Below are 18,929 nucleotides of genomic sequence, written 5' to 3' on the forward strand. Positions count from 1 at the left end.
ATGCAGCAATCCAGGCTATGTCTAACATACTTTCCCTTAGGAAAGAATAAATAAGAGCAAGATCTCAATATTTCTGTGCTTTCTTTTAGGCAACAACATCAGGTGGGAGAAAACTTGAGACAAGCTGAAGTCTCCCGCTGCTCAGATATAACTCCTGACAAAATGAGTCCATGAATGTCATGTGTCTCCTCTCTGGTTTTAATGGAGACCTCAATAAAGTCTCACACTGGGTCAGATTTACTGAGATAGTAACACTGAGGTTTGTTTTCGCTGCTGAACTAAAAACAAGAATTCAACCACCTCTCATCCAAGACTAAGAACTACCTCAGGTTTTATGCTGCAAATAAAGATTGTCATTTTTATCGGGGCCAGAAGTACCTTTGTCCAATGATAGTCTTCCTATGCAATTTTAACAGGAAACACCACAGACTCTCCTGAGCCATCAGTGAGCATTTTTTTTTCAGAAATGTACAATTCCTGCTGGTTTGATTCCCTGTCTATTCTCACTGTGAAGACTACTTCGTCAGTTCTACACAGCAGTCTTTATATCTAGAGAATAATATCTAGAGAAAAGACCATTTATTCTAATCATTCGCCCACTCGTCTTGATTTTTTTTTAACCACAAGTGCAAAGAAACAAGCTGAGAAAATCATTGTTGACCTTCACTTGATTCACTCCCTGGTCATCACTTAAATTCCTGTCCTCTAACAAACACAGTCTTATGAGGAATAAAGCTACAGACAATGATAAAATGTCTTTCCTCACACCATTACACTCATAAATACTTAATACACACAAGATTGGTCTTTCTGTACTGCCACAATGCAATACGGCTTTTGCTTTTAATATTAAATATGTGTTATTATCTGGCTGCTGGATACAATTCAAAATTCAGGTCTATGTACAGGCTTATAGTGGGGCATTGCATTGTGGGGGAAAAAGTGCAACACCAACACAAATTAAATTGCAAATAGTTTTAACAAGATAGACAGTATAATGTTTTAATAAAAAACAAGTGAGTGAATAATACTGGCAGTAATACCTGAGCAGGGACTTAAACCTTATTCTCAAGGGTTGTACATGCTTTAACTACTTTATTAACCACCATCAACCAGTGAACTATACCTCTACAAAACTTTAGCAACTCTTTCTATAAAATGATGCTCATCAAAAAAAGTAATTATGAATTTTAGTGTCCATAGTCATTAAAACACATACTCAGACTTCTTTGTCACACAGGTGGTTTTAACAGATGAATTTTTTGGCTGCCAATGATTGCTGGCATCATAACAAATAATAATTGTGTGGCATGAAATGTGTCGGCTTTGGCACAATTCCCCAGGCAGCACAGGTTTTTCCCAAGCCTTTTCACAATTATTGTCACAGAAAAATCCATGTGTCATATTGTTTTCCTTTAAATGAAGCTGCTTATTCTTTAAGAAGTTGCTGCAAATTTGTCACTCAGGTTAAAAACCTTCTGCAATGTCTGCAAACTTTTGATGTGCTGAGTATCTGACAGAAAAGTAAAGCTTGTTAAACTAGTGGAAATGACTAGCTTCACTGGCCAAAGGCTATTTACTTTTGTTTTTAATTCAAAAGCTCTTCAACTCATTGAAAAGCTCCTCTCCTTGTATGTACATACATTTGTATATAGCATTGTGCACAAAGTTGGAGCAATGTCTTTTATTGTTAGAAAAACAACACATTAACTGATACCATAAAAAAGGTAAATGAAAAATTAGTTTTATAAATGAACATTTAGAAAGCATAACATAAATAATGAAAATGGATCTACCATTAACAGAAAAATGCACATTTACAATTATTCCCTATAGAATTTGTCAAAATATTTTACATAAAACTGTGTGTGTGTATGTGCGTGTGTATTATTTTTAGAATTAATATGTTCCAATGTATTTTCAAAGCCCTATGAACTCTGAAAAAAAATCTGCTTAAATTCTTTCAAATAACTGAGGCTTACTTGTACTTTTATCTGGAAAGTTGTGGTCATGTACGTTTTGTCCAGTTAATTCCCCGGCACTGTCCTGGCGGCAAAGAATATTTTCTTCCCTGGAGTGTTTGCACAGTGTTTGCCCTCATTATTGGAGTGTTTTTCTTGGTAATAGTTCTGTATTTGAGAATGTGCTCTGAATTTTAAATGCTCTGTGGCAGAATATTTTTTTTTCTTTTTTTCTGAAAGCAGCACTGAGGCGTTTGAACTGAACACTGAAAATATTCATCATATTATTAGGCAGTGCTTTTCTGAAATGCTAATTAAAGATCAAAACACATAAAAAAAAACAGATGGTCTGATTCATTTAAGTGAATTAAAACTCTTTTTTCCAGAAGTGCGCGCCTTGGTCATTTAGATGTTTAGATGATTTTGTGAGTCTAGAAATCAGAGTTCCTTTGTGATGACCTTTAAAACATGTCTTTCAATTAATTTATTCAGTTAATCTCTCAGCCTTTACATAGATGGATCATTATTGTTTTTACAAGTCTAATACTGTTAAACAAATGATCTGAGGGGAGATTAGAAACAGACATTTGAATGATGCAACTCTGAAGCTCCTGTTTTTATATCCTGGCTTGTCTGTTTTAACCGTGCATAGCAGAAGATAGAAGCCAAAATATTTATTCTGATAATACTTCTGAAATCAAGATTATTAATAGGGATTGCTAAAGTAACAGCCTCTACTCTTCTTGACATAACATTATAGGTCAACGCATTTCTGTGAGGATTTAATTGAACTCATTATATTAATTGAGCCACATAAATATAAGTAATATAAATTTTGCTCTTAAGTTCTGGATCACAAACTTTCCACCAACCCATCCCAGGTATTGGATAGTTCTCCATCACTGTCCAGTGCTTCAGGACTTTATATACCTCTAGCCCCCACTGCTTGCGTTTTACTTTCTCTTTATCTGGAGACTATACAAGTGCTGTGTTCACAGTACAGTAGCTGAATTTACTAATTACAAGTGGGGTCTAAAAATATTTGGACATGAGGTGTATGAAACCTTGCTTGGGTCACTGGTTTGGCGCATGACACGTGTAATGCAAGTGAAATTCAGTTTAATCATTCAAAACATTCATCTTCATCTTCAGGCTTGGAGTCTGAAACAGTGAGCATCAAGACCGCACAGTTGCATCATGATACGCCCACTGTACTCGGATCAGTTCAGAAATGCTCTGCACTTCACCTGCCAGCCACTGTATTCTTGAGGGGAAAAAAAGAGCGCATGAAGCGCACTCGTCCATTCCTGCCAAACGTAAATGGAGGAAATGATGCAATCATGCCGACACATGCATTGAGCGCTGTACAAGTCTGGAGGGCACTCTGGCTTTTTTTCATGCCTTACAGCATCTCCTCCGTTAACGTGGTGGATTCTGACACCAGCTTTGAAGCCTGCTTTGAATGAAAATGAATATGAAAAGGAATCTGAGATGAGGCTCCACTGCATGTAAGAGATGGGGAACTGAACAGGAGAGACCCCTTGCATCAGAATTTAATTAAAGGTAGATGCTTGGCAGCAGACCAGCTCCTTTGAGGAATAGTCAGTGACCCCAGAGGTCAACAGACAGACTGAGCCTGGAAAGGACACTAGAGCAAACTCCACAGAGGTCAAGGCCATTTCAGGTTTTCCACAATCAGGGGAATGGTTCAGGTACACAACTGCCATATCAAAATTAACACTGCAATTTGTGGGCAGAGGGAAATTGTACTACTACAGAGAGTGGATTGCTATAGCCAATATTTATCTGTAAAAAATACCCATTGTTTTCTTTTTTTATTTAACAAAAACCAGCCTGTATCCTGGGATATTTACAGCAGATAAATACCAAACATCTCATTATAAAAAGGCTTTTCAAAAGGACCCTTTCTAAGAGGTCAAATTCATTTAAATTCAATGGATGCCGCAGCCTATTTATATTTCGTTTCTTGCAAACACCATGAATCCACTGAGCATTTGGATAGGGTGACCCTGGAACCTTTCCATTGCTTGTTTTTCAAATAACAATGGAACGTGCCACAAAATCATGGTGATTATCTTAATTAGTACACCTCTAATTGCATATTAATTATATAAAACGCCATAGTAATTCTTAGATTCTCTTGTATTTTGACCCAGAGTGATGTGGTGGAATATTAAACTTAGGATCCACATTATGAATATATACAGGGATGTCCACAGAGAATATGCTTAGGCCATAATTATTAAGGCCTATCACAGTGCTGCAGAGTGAGTGTAAATTAGCGAATAACTGCATAGAAGATTTATCCCAGTATTCACCCACTGTAGATCCAAGGCCAGTAGCAATGTATCTGCATCAGTAACGCGCCCTATTAGCCCATACACTGAGGAAGAGACCTGAGATTCTTTTTAACTCTCAAAATTAACATTGCATTGCACTGCACATTATATTTTTCCAGAGGTTAAACAGAATAGAGTATTCAGCTGAAAAATGCAAAGCTGTCATCACAGTCAACATGGCGTTGTGGTCCTTGCAGCAAGGACGGGATTTATCGAGTGAAGGTTGTGCACGTTGTCGAGCTCTTGTTTCCATGGAGATGAGAGAAGTTGGGAGCAAGTGCTTGACTTTTAAAGTTAGTTCAAGATGTCAAACGTTGTGGAGGAAGGCAGATTTACAGGTAATGACCTTATCATTTCCCAACAATATTTTATGACCTCGTCTCATTCCTCGCAGGACATGGAGCTCTGCATCACTATTTGGAATTAATTTTTTTGTTCCATATTCATCAATCAGTGTCCCACATTATTCAATGTTGCTGGAAAATATCATTCTTAGGAATTTTCCGCTTGTCTGTTCAGGCATGAATAAAACCAGACTTGACATTCACATGAGTCAGTGAGTGACTGCAAATAAAAGTTACAGCAATGTCATTGTTGTTTTCAGTTCATTCCTTTTGATTATACGTGAGTTTGGTTAATGTGTTCATAAAGTACTGTGTAAAAAAAAAAGATAGATTGATTAAAATGATGATGAAATTTCCCAATAAGTACAATTATTCATTATTTAGTAGTGTTTCTGTCCAGACAGGTCTCATCAATGTCGCATCAACCCTGGCTGAAGTCTGGCGAACATGGATCCACAGGACGAGAGAAGTCAAAAAATATGAACTCCTCTTTTTCATATTATAGAGACTGCAGAGAGCAGCAAATTCATGGCAAGAGATCCTCAGATACTGGTTTGGGCATCACGGAATGAATGAACATGTGGAACAAGAGAAAAATATGGACACCTCTGATTTATGGGGGAAAAAAACCTCTACGAGGAGCAGGAACCCGTGGTTTTGCAGTGTATTTGCTGAAGGATGCAGACACCATCACACAAGTACAAATGCACACAATGATGTAGGGCACAAGCACAGGCTACGAGGTAGGCTCCACGTAGAGTAAATTCAGAAGCCAAACATCAGCCCTTACTTGGGAAAAGAAACTGGCAAATGAAAGAAGTAATCTGCTGCTCTTCTGACTGCAGCGCACCGACAGCCCAGGGTTACCTGGATCATGAGAAGCAGAAAAGGAAAACAAATATAAAACAACTTCTAAGATTGAAACCCAGGAGATTTGTTTAACAAAGGCATTACTTAGGCGCACTTTAAACTATTTTTATTACTTTAAGGACATGAAAATGAACAGCCTTCAAGACGCTGAATGGAACAACCCAAAAGTTAGTATATATATATATATATATATATATATATATATATATATATATATCAGTGGCGGATGCTGGTCTTTCAACGAGGGGAAGCTCAATTTCGGCCTACATCATAAAATGTGTCAGTTTATTTATACGTAAATTCTAGCCTCCGTTCCTTTTAAAGAAAATGATCTGTGACCCTGTCGTACCAACAAGGCGTCTTTTCCAGGGACTGGACTAGTGTCCTCTCAATGGCCAGAAGAGCTAGGCTGCTTAAACGGCCTTGGCCCATGTGAAGTGTGTCCGCCTGTGAGTGCTTTGTGACGGTGGAGGGGCTCAGTAGCACCCGCTAGAAACTGCGATAGAAGTCAGAAAGAGTGATAGAAGTCAATCTTCAAACATAAGCAGCTACAAAAAACCACACCAGAAATAGAAGCTCGATTTGTCACTAGTCGTTTTTAACAAAGAAAATGCCGGAGGTTTAAGAAACTCTGGTTCAACGCAGAACAGAATGAAAATGTAATGCTCCCACGGATCTTTTCACCAAATCAAATTTTTTTCAAAATCACCAATCAAAAAGGGATTCAGCCTCAGACAGATCATCCAATCATCATTCAGAAGCTGAGCGTCCGGGCCAGCAGAGGCCAGCCCACTGCCCCATAGACCCCCAGAGACACCGAGCATCCGATGGGCGGGACAAAGCCCAGCATTTATCCAATCACTCGTCTCGTTTCGCTGCACTTCACTGCTTCGCTATTGAACTCGGTGGACGCTCAGCGTCCTCACTGTTTAAATCACTGTGAATCTGCGCGAATGATTGAGAGGAAGGCCGTGTCTTTACCAGTGATAAGAAGCTGATTCTGAACAAAAGTTGAGCGCGTTGTAGTGCATATTTATTCAATGACATGTACACACAACAGTATATCTTTGATCACTTATTTTTTGACATTTTACGGGAAGCTGAGCTTCCCTTGCAGTCTTAGAGCAATCGCCACTGATATATATAATCACATTACACATACAGGGTTACCTGGATCATGAGAAGCAGAAAAGGAAAACAAATATAAAACAACTTCTAAGATTGAAACCCAGGAGATTTGTTTAACAAAGGCATTACTTAGGCGCACTTTAAACTATTTTTATTACTTTAAGGACATGAAAATGAACAGCCTTCAAGACGCTGAATGGAACAACCCAAAAGTTAGTATATATATATATATATATATATATATATATATATATATATATATATATATATATATATATATATATATATATATATCAGTGGCGGATGCTGGTCTTTCAACGAGGGGAAGCTCAATTTCGGCCTACATCATAAAATGTGTCAGTTTATTTATACGTAAATTCTAGCCTCCGTTCCTTTTAAAGAAAATGATCTGTGACCCTGTCGTACCAACAAGGCGTCTTTTCCAGGGACTGGACTAGTGTCCTCTCAATGGCCAGAAGAGCTAGGCTGCTTAAACGGCCTTGGCCCATGTGAAGTGTGTCCGCCTGTGAGTGCTTTGTGACGGTGGAGGGGCTCAGTAGCACCCGCTAGAAACTGCGATAGAAGTCAGAAAGAGTGATAGAAGTCAATCTTCAAACACAAGCAGCTACAAAAAACCACACCAGAAATAGAAGCTCGATTTGTCACTAGTCGTTTTTAACAAAGAAAATGCCGGAGGTTTAAGAAACTCTGGTTCAACGCAGAACAGAATGAAAATGTAATGCTCCCACGGATCTTTTCACCAAATCAAATTTTTTTCAAAATCACCAATCAAAAAGGGATTCAGCCTCAGACAGATCATCCAATCATCATTCAGAAGCTGAGCGTCCGGGCCAGCAGAGGCCAGCCCACTGCCCCATAGACCCCCAGAGACACCGAGCATCCGATGGGCGGGACAAAGCCCAGCATTTATCCAATCACTCGTCTCGTTTCGCTGCACTTCACTGCTTCGCTATTGAACTCCGTGGACGCTCAGCGTCCTCACTGTTTAAATCACTGTGAATCTGCGCGAATGATTGAGAGGAAAGCCGTGTCTTTACCAGTGATAAGAAGCTGATTCTGAACAAAAGTTGAGCGTGTTGTAGTGCATATTTATTCAATGACATGTACACACAACAGTATATCTTTGATCACTTATTTTTTGACATTTTACGGGAAGCTGAGCTTCCCTTGCAGTCTTAGAGCAATCGCCACTGATATATATAATCACATTACACATTTGGACTACTGTAGTGATAGGGGTCTTGCTCAAGGGCAATGTTGTGTAGAAGGCAATGGTGTTTCCCACCACAGTTACTTACTGCTATAAAACCAGTAGCACAGTACAAACTTACAGAAAAAAAGCCATCTCTAACTCTGCAGAATCAGTGCCCTCCTCTCACACTGTCCTGGACCTTTTGGCAGAGTGTCAAAGGCCAAAGTAACACTAAAGCCGACAGAGAGAACACGAGGATCAATAAACTCACACATACACACACCAATATGCTGGTCATCCGCCTCAAACACGGCATGATGATAAGAGGCCAGTGATGTAATCTGTTGCAATGTTTCTCTCTCTACAAAAACCCTCATGGCACAGAGGATGTGGATACATATGGATAGCAAACATAACTAAAGAATATTTTTTTTAGCAATGAAGAAAAAGAATGGATTTTTTTTTTTGCTTGTTTGTTTTCTTCTTTTTCCTCTGCCAATTCTATTACATTCCTCTCATATTGGTCCACACAGTCCCCGACACAGGCAAGCAGCAAAATGAAATAATCAACCTATCCTGCACAAACTCCTGACAGAAATCTATGAGCCTGGAATAGTGTGCAGAAAAAAAAAGCTTTACACATTTATTTTAGAAACTTGATAGTAACTAAATAATTCATAGTAAAAAAAAATGAACGAAAACACACACTCATCCCTAGTTTGAATTCTCTAATTTTAGGCCTACCCTTAAAAAAAATACATTTGGTGAATTTTCACACACACTTTTTATAAATGCCATAGAAAAGCATGAAACCTAAATGGGCACTCAGAAGAAGATTAACTTGATCCATTTTCAAGTCACCATTTCAGTATGAGCTACAAGGGTATAAAGCCCCCCAGCAACTTCTAAATATGAGATTTGGAGAAAAGCTGGAAAGGATGGACCATGGTACACAGTAAGTGTTAAATATTTTGAGGCTACATTGAGCTGTTGACATAAAAAAAAAAAAAAAAAAAAAAAAAAAAAAAAAAAACATTTATAAATTCTTAAAAATGTTCTTGTTTTCTTACATTTTTATTAGTGGCGACTGTGAGAATTAGAAGTATACCCAAGTTTCAGGCTAGAAATATCAAAAACAAAGAAGATTTGATTACTTAATCAACCATGACTCATCATTTATAAAGTAAGCTCAAGGAAAATATGTTAAAAGATGAGAACGAAGAATGAGAATGAAACTACATTTTTCATGTGTGGGTTAGAGTGAAATAGCACATAATAGGGCTGTCGCGGTGAAAAAATTTCCCACGTACTGTTTTAACAGGGTTCAACACTGATGTACAGTATAACTGCCCCAAAATACTTAATTTATCCTAATTCTAGGACTGCCATCTAGGTTTGCTGCCATAGTGTCCATTTTATAAAAGAAAGATTTGGCACTTTAGCTGCAGCAGTTCAAATGGTAACAGTCGGGAAAAACAGTTTTTTAATTTTTTTAAACAAATTTTTGTAATATTCATTAAATGTTAAAGTGTAAAATATTGTGGTAGTGATGACTTGCCATATCTTGCAGTTGGCTGGTCAATAGAGCAGTATTACAGTATTGCAGTTATCGCGACAGCCCTAACATATATAGCAATCCTTAGCCTAAATGCAGAAACCCATTAATTTGCTGATTAAATCCATATTAAGGATTTAATATATTGTTGCCAGCAAAAGTTAAACAATAAAATATAAGTAGTGCTTCAGTCACTAAAGAGTCTCATTTGAGCTTCTCTGAAACTCCAGAAAATTTTAAAGTTACTCACTGGTATAAGAAATGTGTGTCCATTATTTCATGTTATTGCATGGATTATTACTTAGTAGAAACATATTAGGAAGTAAATTAATGTAGTTACACAGTAATATGTCTTGGGAAACCAGGAATACTCATAATCCAGTTGGTGTGTGGGTATGGTGGTCAATGTGCAGGTAATCCAACTTTTATAAAACAACAAACATATTTTTTGGTAATGCTTAAACCCAAAATATTTTTTGAGGACATTTATGCATTGCATCACATTTGTAATGTCATGAAATGTTATGGACCAGCCACAAAAGAATAACTGTGCTGAGCCCAGTCCTCTCAATGGAGGTTATAATTCCCCAAATGACTCTATTGACAAGAAATTTAATTCAACACTTATCAATAAAATACTATATGACAAAGAGGGTAAAACAACTGAGCAGCTCTCCTGCTGCCCCCACTTGGTCTCATTATAATGGAATGGAAATCCCTATTTCTGAAACTGTAAAAAGCCCTGGGGAATATAGCCATGGGAAACACATATAGAGACAGCCGCTGGCCTGCAGAGCTCTGAGCTACTGTACATCATCCACCAGCACTCACAATTCAAATACAGCAACTTTCGAACACATGTAGTCTTGTATTTTCATAAATACAACTTAATTATTCATTACAAACAATTAAAAGTTAAAGAGCTTTCAGAGCTTATTTGGAGCATATATGTTTTAATGGTGAGTTGGTGTCATAACTGAGCAACTATTGCTTCAGGGTAAATGATAATAACTAAGATCAGATTTTACCATATGTAGCTTGGGCTTTCAGTGAAAGCTCTGTGTTAGCAAAGAACATCAACAAGGAAAGGGCTTTCATGGACTTTTCAGGGAAAATGATATAATTTGAAAATATTATGTAATATAGTACGGTGCCAGCTGAACATTCATGCTGCTAATGAACATGATTTTTACACATTTCATCATATAATGTTCCTCTGTTATATTTTAAAGGGTGTGATGTTAACACAAAATATCACTTATGTACAAAACATCATATAGTACACTTGAAGTGGATGCATCCTACAAAATGTATTTAATGTATCACACTTCACACAAACCATGCTTTATGCTCGAATGTATTATTAATTAATGTATCAGGTGGAAAAAAATGTGGTCTGAATAAAAAAGAAGACAAAATCCTCCTGCTCTGAGGATTGAAAATGTCAGCCATGACATCTGTAGCTTGATAAACATGAAATGAAACAAGATATGTTTCATAAAAGAAGAGAGGTATACAAGTTATTAAGGTTATTTCACTGACACACAGAATGATAGATATCAGAATGTGTTTTTTAAAAAACCTCCCTCAAAAACACAAACAAAAAAAACAACCTGACTGACACTGACAATAGTTCCAAAAGGCTTACTGTTGACAGGGGAGCAGGCAACAGCTAAAAAGAATTTATCCCCCCATGCCATTAAATTCTCCCTTATCATGCCATGCAATCTAGCTTGGAGAGTGAAGGCCTACACAGGCTTCCTCCAAGAAGCTGCACCTTTCTGATACTAACTGCCACCAGCATACATCACGCAACAGTGCAACACACTTGGAGAGCAACAGATCTTGGTATTTTGGTAGATTTGTCCAGACAACCATGGAGTCAGATGAAAGGGCAAAGGAGACTTTAGCTCAAATTTCTTTCTGCTTAGATATTTCTTCTGAGACAAGGAGTCAAGCAATTTCATCTGAGACTAAAATCCTTTTCAGAATAAAGTTGTAGTTAATTAGAATTAACTCCCATGTAAAGGCCTATGCTTAGAGAGTAACACAAAAGTCATTTTTTTATGACTCCGGTTATTACACATTTTTTACAGTGTTTCAGCTACATTAATTTTGTGTCAGTGGCCTGCTGCTCCAAAAGTATTGCTGCTGCTGTTTCCGATACCTAGAAGTTTATGAAAGGAAACCTTGAAAGGGGGCTTTTAATTTGAAACCAAGGATATGACTGAACTGAACTACATCCAAACATTCGACACCATTGCTTCTAAAAGAGGCAGCACACCGGACGTGCACAACTGCAAACACTTTTTAGTTCCTCTGTGCCATCACCTACATTTTTATTAAAAATTGTAATTATGTAAATTTCACAGTACCTGTAACAGATTATATTTACATTTATTTTGTAATTTAATCACATAACTTCATTACATGTAACCAGTCCCCAATCCTGTGTATTAGCTTTGTAATAAAATACTCCTGATTGAAGTATTAGATGAATGTGTTAAAATGTACCCAAGAAGAGGAAGATGCCGGATGAAGAAGACATCTTAAGAAGGTAACCTTATCTATGAATGGGTTTTAGCTATGCCCTGAAGTTTTGAAGTGAAAGAAATGCATATCTATAATGTTAATCATTTTCAAATATAACAGACAGGTAATACAAGAAAATCAGCAGGAACAGTGGAGCGAACCTGTGAAAGAGTGGCAATGTTTCCCTTTGAGAACCCTAGAGCTCTCAACAAAAAATCATTACATACTGATGTAAGCTGGCCCAACACATCACCATTTCTCTAAAACGCAGACACTTCCTTCAAAAGACTTAAAATGAACAAATATGAATTTGAAACTGATACTTAACTATGTCCTTTTAGGAGTGGCACCCAGCTTTTATAGTCTTGAGTGGACTGGGTAAATTGCTGGTGCGGGGGGATCTGTACAGATTGAACCTGTAAAAGAAAAACACTGATTGATACATTTTGATATATAATTAAATGACTATACTTTAACTATAACATCTGGGAATGCATGCATGCTACAGAATCTAAACAGTTATATAAGTATTTGACAGTGTTTATATTTTAACATTTGTTTCTAGGATCACACCAAGCGGTATATCCTCAAATTGGTTTAGTGCAGGGTGGGCTAATTGGGTTTAAAAGGAGGTAGAACGGGAGAAAGGAGACCGGGAGGAAAAGGCTTTGTTTGCTGAGAGACTGCATGATGAGAAACTTTGTTACTGACAAGCTATTCAGTATAACGAGTGGTAGCTGCAACCCAATACATTTAGCTTTTCTCCTTTCATAAGTGTAAATAGTGTATATATTTTGTAAATATTGTTAGTTTTCAATTATTTTAATTTTATTTCTTTAGTATTTTAGTCATAACAATAAAAGACTCACTTTTGGGGAACTTAATTCCTGACTATATAGTACCTCAATCCACCAACAAAATGCTTCACAAAAAGGTACCTTCAGACCACCCAATCACACCTTAAAATAAAGTAAAATTAGTAAAAGTGCTCTCTAATAAAATTAGGTGCTCTAAGAAAGGCTGCAAGTTTTGTCAATGGGTATAATACTGAAACCTGCCATATGTATAAAAGGATTTAAATAAATTGTTCAAAGTTCATATTTCACTGCATTTCATGTCTTTAATTTATCTATTTTTTTTATATGAACATGCCAACACCAAACGTGTGTGTGTGTGTGTGTGTGTGTGTGTGTATATATATACTATGTTGCCAAAAGTATTCGCTTGTCTGCCTTTGCACACATATGCACTTGAGTGACATCCGATTCTTAATCCGTAGGGTTTAATATGATGTTGGCTCACCCTTTGCAGCTATAACAGCTTCAACTCTTCTGGGAAGGCTTTCAAAAAAGTTAAGGAGTGTGTTTATTGGAATTATGATCATTCTTCCAGAAGCTCATTTGTGAGGTCAGACACTGATGCTGGAAAGAAGGCCTGGCTCACAGTCTCCGCTGTAATTCATCCCAAACGTGTTCTATCAGGTTGAGGTCAGAACGCTGTGCAGGCCAGTCAAGTTCGTCCACACCAAACACGCTCAGCCATTTCCCATCCATCCCCAAACTGTTATCCACAATATTGGTAGTCCAAAGTCACTTGTAATGCTGAAGCATTAAGAACTGGGACTAAGCGTCCAAGCCCAACTTCTGATAAACAGCCCAACATCATAACCCTTCAACCAAACTTTATACTTGGCACAATGCAGTCAGATAATTACCATTCTCTTGGCAATCATCAAATCCAGGTTCATCCATCGGATTACCAGACGGAGAAGTGTGATTCATCACTCCAGAGAACACGTCCCATTGCTCTACAGACCAGTGGCAGCATGCTTTACACCACTGCATCCAACGTTTGCATTGCACTTGATGATGTAAGGCTTGGATACAGTTGCTCGGCCATGTAAACCCATTCCATGAAGCTCTCTACGGACTAATCTGAATAACACATACAGTTTGGAAGTCTGTAGTGATTGACTCTGCAGAAGGTTGACTGCAGAAACAAAGCATCTGCTGTCATCTTATGTGACCTACCATTTTGTGGCTGGCTATCTTTCCCATTCACTTCCACTTTATTATAATACCACTGACAATTAACTGTACAGTATTTAATAGTAAGGATATTTTACACAGTGTGTGTCGCCCTGTGAAGGACTGGCGCCCCCTCCAGGGTATAATTCTGCCTTGCGCCCAGTGATTCCAGGTAGGCTCTGGACCCACCGTGACCCTGAATTGGATAAGCGGTTACAGATAATGGATGGATGGATGGATGATGGATGGATATTTTACACTTGGGCTTTTATGCCTGCACAGGTGGCATCCTATCACGGTATAACACTGGAATTCACTGAGCTCCTGATAATGACCCAATCTTTCACAAAAGCAGTCTGCATGTCTAGGCTTGAATTTATAAATCAGTGGACATGGAAGTGAATGGAATGCCTAAATATAATGATTTGGATGGGTGAGTGAATACTTTTGTCAATATTGTGTATCTAAATAAACATTATTTGAAATAAACATACATTGAAAAAGTCTCTTTTTCAATATATTTTTCCCTCTGATAAAATCCCCCAACATCAGTGTCCTTCTCAGTTTTCATACTATTTGTGCCATTGTTAGAATTTTAGCAGCCTACAGCACATGCTTGTTACTGCAGTGTAGATGAAGCACACAAACAGCTTTCATCCATCATTTAAAGTTCACCTGTAGATCATTTAAATGTTTAATCACCGTATTGTCAAACGTATTTAATTGTTATTTATTTATTTATTTATTTATTTTTGCTGTTCAATTATGAACACATGCAAGCAAACAGCAGTGATATATTGTATACAAAAGGCTGTAAGCACACTCAAGGTTGCAGGTTATAGCTGCAAATAAATGTTGTTTGGATAGAAGCAATTTTTTTTTTATTTCCTTCTCCAAGAAACATAAACGTGGCAGTAGGGTGGAAAGCAGTCATATATTTAGAGAAGTCATTTTGAAGCACACCTGAGCCAAGACATGAAAGAATAATCAGTCAACATCTGAAAAGAAATAATTAAATATATAAGAAATAGTGCTACAGGGAGTCCATCAAAGAAAATCACTGACCACTCAAATCAATACTGGGAACAAAACCACAAAGAGGAAATTCCAGGGATCGAAATAAAATAAAAAGTAAATACACCACTTTAGTCATTATATAAAACCTATATATTTTTTAAAGTTTCTTTTTTTCTATACACAACTTTCCGACAAAGGGAAATAGGAAGGAATAAGTTTTAGTTGCTAAATATAAATACATATTAAATATATATTAATCTAAATATAAATTTCAGTTGCTAAAGCAAAAAAATTCTCATAAAAAATCAATTTAAAAAGAACCTAAAACAAAGACTTAATCAAGTAAAGATTTCCTCTAAGAAAAATGATATATTTAAATGAATCTGTGGGGTTTATGCTATGTATCATTAAAAAAATAAAATAATAATAAAAAATTAAAAAAATAAAAACAATACTCAGCTCCATGGCTGTATTTTTGCTTTGAAATGGCAATATCCCAAAGACTCGGAAAATAGCAGATTCAAACAGCCATGGTTTCTTACAACATAAATGTAAGAAACTTGTGTGGTGGGACTTTCAATATGAACACATTCTGCAGGCAAGGTGTGTGTGTGTGAAGAAGAAGTATGTAAAACGCTGATCAAATATTAAGACATATATATATATATATATATAGGAGCACTTCTTTAGGCCCATTCATCATGTCACTGTCACTCAGTGTAAGGATTTTTAGATTCTTTTAGATCTTTTTTTTTTTTTAGATATTTTTAGATTATGCAAAGAAAGGATAACTTACAAAAATGGACATGGTTTTCTTTGCACAGTGACAAACTGTTTAGTGCAATGTTATTAAACTTCAGTAAGGACCATTTTCATTTTTCAGTTTGGATTTTCAGTTGTCATCCATCAATTTGTTTCCTCTGTATCTCCGAGATTCCTTCTCATTTGTAATATATGCCCCTCTGAAAAGTGTTTTCATCACCCAAACTGATGTCTTTACTCACAGTCGAAAATACACAATATCTACATCCAAAGAGGGGGGGGGGGGGCATTTTTCCTCGTCTCAGTTCATATAGTTTGCCATTAGGGAGAAAAGAGATTTAATACGGTACTGTCCCCCAGTGCTTATTAAATCAACCCAGCTGGAGATAACAGCTAGCAGCAGCTCCAGCAATCTCCTCCTGGATTAGGTTTTTTGCCACCATCTTTATTATCACATGATTCAGACCTAGAGAGAGAAGAGGTTTTCTTCCAATTCATTGCAAGCTGATCATATTAATTAAGACTCATCCATTCTGGGAAGATGCTCAGAGAGTGGCAGAAGTGCTGATGATGTGGGAAATGCAGCAGCAATGTGTGAAAATGTGTCTGAACTGCACTGTGGCCAGCAGTCAATAGTTTCTGGACAGCCCTCGGCCCAGGAGAGAGCTCCAGCCTTGCATTTCATCGAAACTCGAAAATGATGTTTAATGGATGGCTGTCAGCTCCCATGTCTCCAGGGATTTGCACAGACAGCTAAGTGTCAACTTCAAAGCAATCGGCTGTTTAGCAGCAGGGTGCGTGTTCTGTGTTAATCCACCGACTGTTTCACACTTCTCGTCACTTCAGGCAACTTCATATAGCTGAGACACAGAAAAATCAAAGCACTTTAAACTCCCAAAATCTGCCCCCTCCATTTAAAGAGAAATGAATTAAAGAGTTCTGGTCAAAATAAAACACTTAACCATCACATTTTTTTTCTGTAAATATGCTTACTTTCATTCTGCAGAGCTGCTGTGGTATTACCCTATGGAGATCTCCTGGTTTAAAGGATTCCCTCATTTTGATTCTGTACCTTAAAAGTGGGTGTTGTATTCGTTTATTAATATTTTGGAAAAAGGTGGATGGGGTGTGCTCTGTCCCAGCTCTGTCCCGGTTTCCTCCCATGGTCCAAAAACACATATCAGTGGTGTTCCTGCCTGTTTCGGGTAAGCTCTAGACCCACCACAATTCTGAACTGGATAACCGGTTACAGACAATGAACGAATGAAAAGGAATGAATAGCCTTGCTAATTGTTTCATGCTTTATGATCATTGTACAAAAATATAATGAAATTTGACCTCTGCAGTTAACACACATATTCACATTAAATAACACTAGTGTTTGGGCTTGTTCACCCAATGTGTGATGTGTGTGTGGGGGAATGAGGCTCACCTCACCCTTGCTGCACACACCAACCTCTCATGCCCTTGTTCATATATAAGGACATAATAAAGAGCACCCTTGAGCAATAATGGCTGTGTCTCCAGACTCCTTATTTGACACTTAGGCGATAATATTACTTGTCTGATGAAGAAGACAGAGTAAAAGACCAATGCAACAGGGCCTGCTAAATTTCTTCACTGGTTTGTTCACCAACTTAGCAAAAAGTAACACGAATGCTAGCTTATAGATGTTTAAATGTTCAGAGTAGTAGTCAGGATTGAAAGGAATTAGTTATTCCCAAAATCTTTGCACTGTAGGGCTGCCCACTTGGAGATATGGAGTGACGCAGAGTCCAATAAAATTTAACATGCCTGTGTTTGTATTTCTTTTCTTGTTCCTACAAATACAACCACAAGCAAGCATGTTATATTGTTACAATAATATAACTTGGGTTTACAACCAAACACTTGACTGCATATTTTAAATTGGGTCATGCAGCTGGAGGCTAAATATGTTATATTAGATAATGTTATATTAGAAGTATATGGCACAGCTTCATTGTTGACACAGTTATGTCCCTATTAAATAGTGCACTAGAGGGAACATATGGAAATTTGTAATTTCATTAAATTATTATAATTTGGAGAAAGGAACTGACAATGTCAAATCCTTTTATTTAATTATTTCTTACTTTATTTCCCAAACTGTTGTATGAAAGCAATTATAATACCTGAGGTCCTGTGTTATCATGAAATAACTGTTCTCTCTCTCACTTATCTCTTTATGGCCTGGTCTGGAGCCAGTAACACTGAGTCTTGTCCACAGACACACATTCTGCGCACATTACACAAACAGGGTTTGAAGCAGGCAACTTCATTTCAGCAAAGTACAATGAGTGGTACCTCTCTTTGTTGACAGCCAATCAGACATACAAACTACCTACTATGAACCAATCAGCAACCTGCTCACTGTCTATTCAAATACTTGGATCTATAAACAAGCTTGATGCAGTTAGATTGAATTCCATTATTTGCAGGAGAAAATACACATTTTGTGGAAGAGTGTGAGATCAGACCGAATTACATGATTCTCCCAGCCAACGGCATAAAAGTTTGAGGCCTAAGGCTTGCGCTTTTTTTGACCGTGTTTTCTCTGGAGACATGCCATTGTATAATTCACAATCTATTGTGAGTAAAAGGAAGCTATACTTAGCAGTACACTATGAGGGGCATATACTGTATAAATAAATGAACATATCGGCTGTTTATATTAGCACTGTTGACATCACTTTAGTAAACAATTCTACATCTCCACAGGTCAAAGCTGGAGAGCTTTATACCCCAACAACGCTTGGCTTTAAGGCATCGTGACTCAAGGTTTTATTTTTAATTTTTATGGAGATATGTCATTGTATAATTTGCAGTCTGTTGCCATTAAATGGAGCTAGAAACTAATTAGCTGGCAGCCCATGTGGCCCTAGCCGAGAACATATCAACTGTCCAGCTGTTCATTAGCTTTATTTAGAGTGATCTAAAAGGGGCAGATTCTATATAAATGTATGCAATTTCCCTTGGAGATATATATATATATATATATATATATATATATATATGTATGTATGAGATGTTTTGAACAGTAAACTGGTGAAAATAGCCAAAGTCTAGGGTAATTGAGTAAGATAAGGAGGTAAGTAGACATGTCTAGTAGCACTGGTTAATGAATAGGCAGCAGGGTGTT

The 18,929-nt window shown here is 37.3% G+C and overlaps 1 long non-coding RNA gene across 2 annotated transcripts in view; it reads right to left on the minus strand.

Annotated features, from left to right (window-relative positions):
* LOC136709994 (uncharacterized) overlaps positions 1–18,929 on the minus strand; it is a 44,645-nt gene that overhangs the window by 15,221 nt on the left and 10,495 nt on the right. Inside the window, exons 2-3 of one of the 2 annotated variants that reach the window (XR_010804554.1) lie at positions 12,292–12,379; positions 3,990–5,532 (exon numbers count right to left, since the gene is read on the minus strand). This is a non-coding gene — a long non-coding RNA (uncharacterized lncRNA). Of the gene's footprint in view, positions 1–3,989; positions 5,533–12,291; positions 12,380–18,929 lie in introns of those variants that run through there. The other variant, XR_010804555.1, reaches the window with a different exon arrangement.

Source organism: Hoplias malabaricus, chromosome 11 (genome assembly GCF_029633855.1).
Source record: "Hoplias malabaricus isolate fHopMal1 chromosome 11, fHopMal1.hap1, whole genome shotgun sequence".
Classification (NCBI taxonomy): Eukaryota; Metazoa; Chordata; class Actinopteri; order Characiformes; family Erythrinidae; genus Hoplias; species Hoplias malabaricus.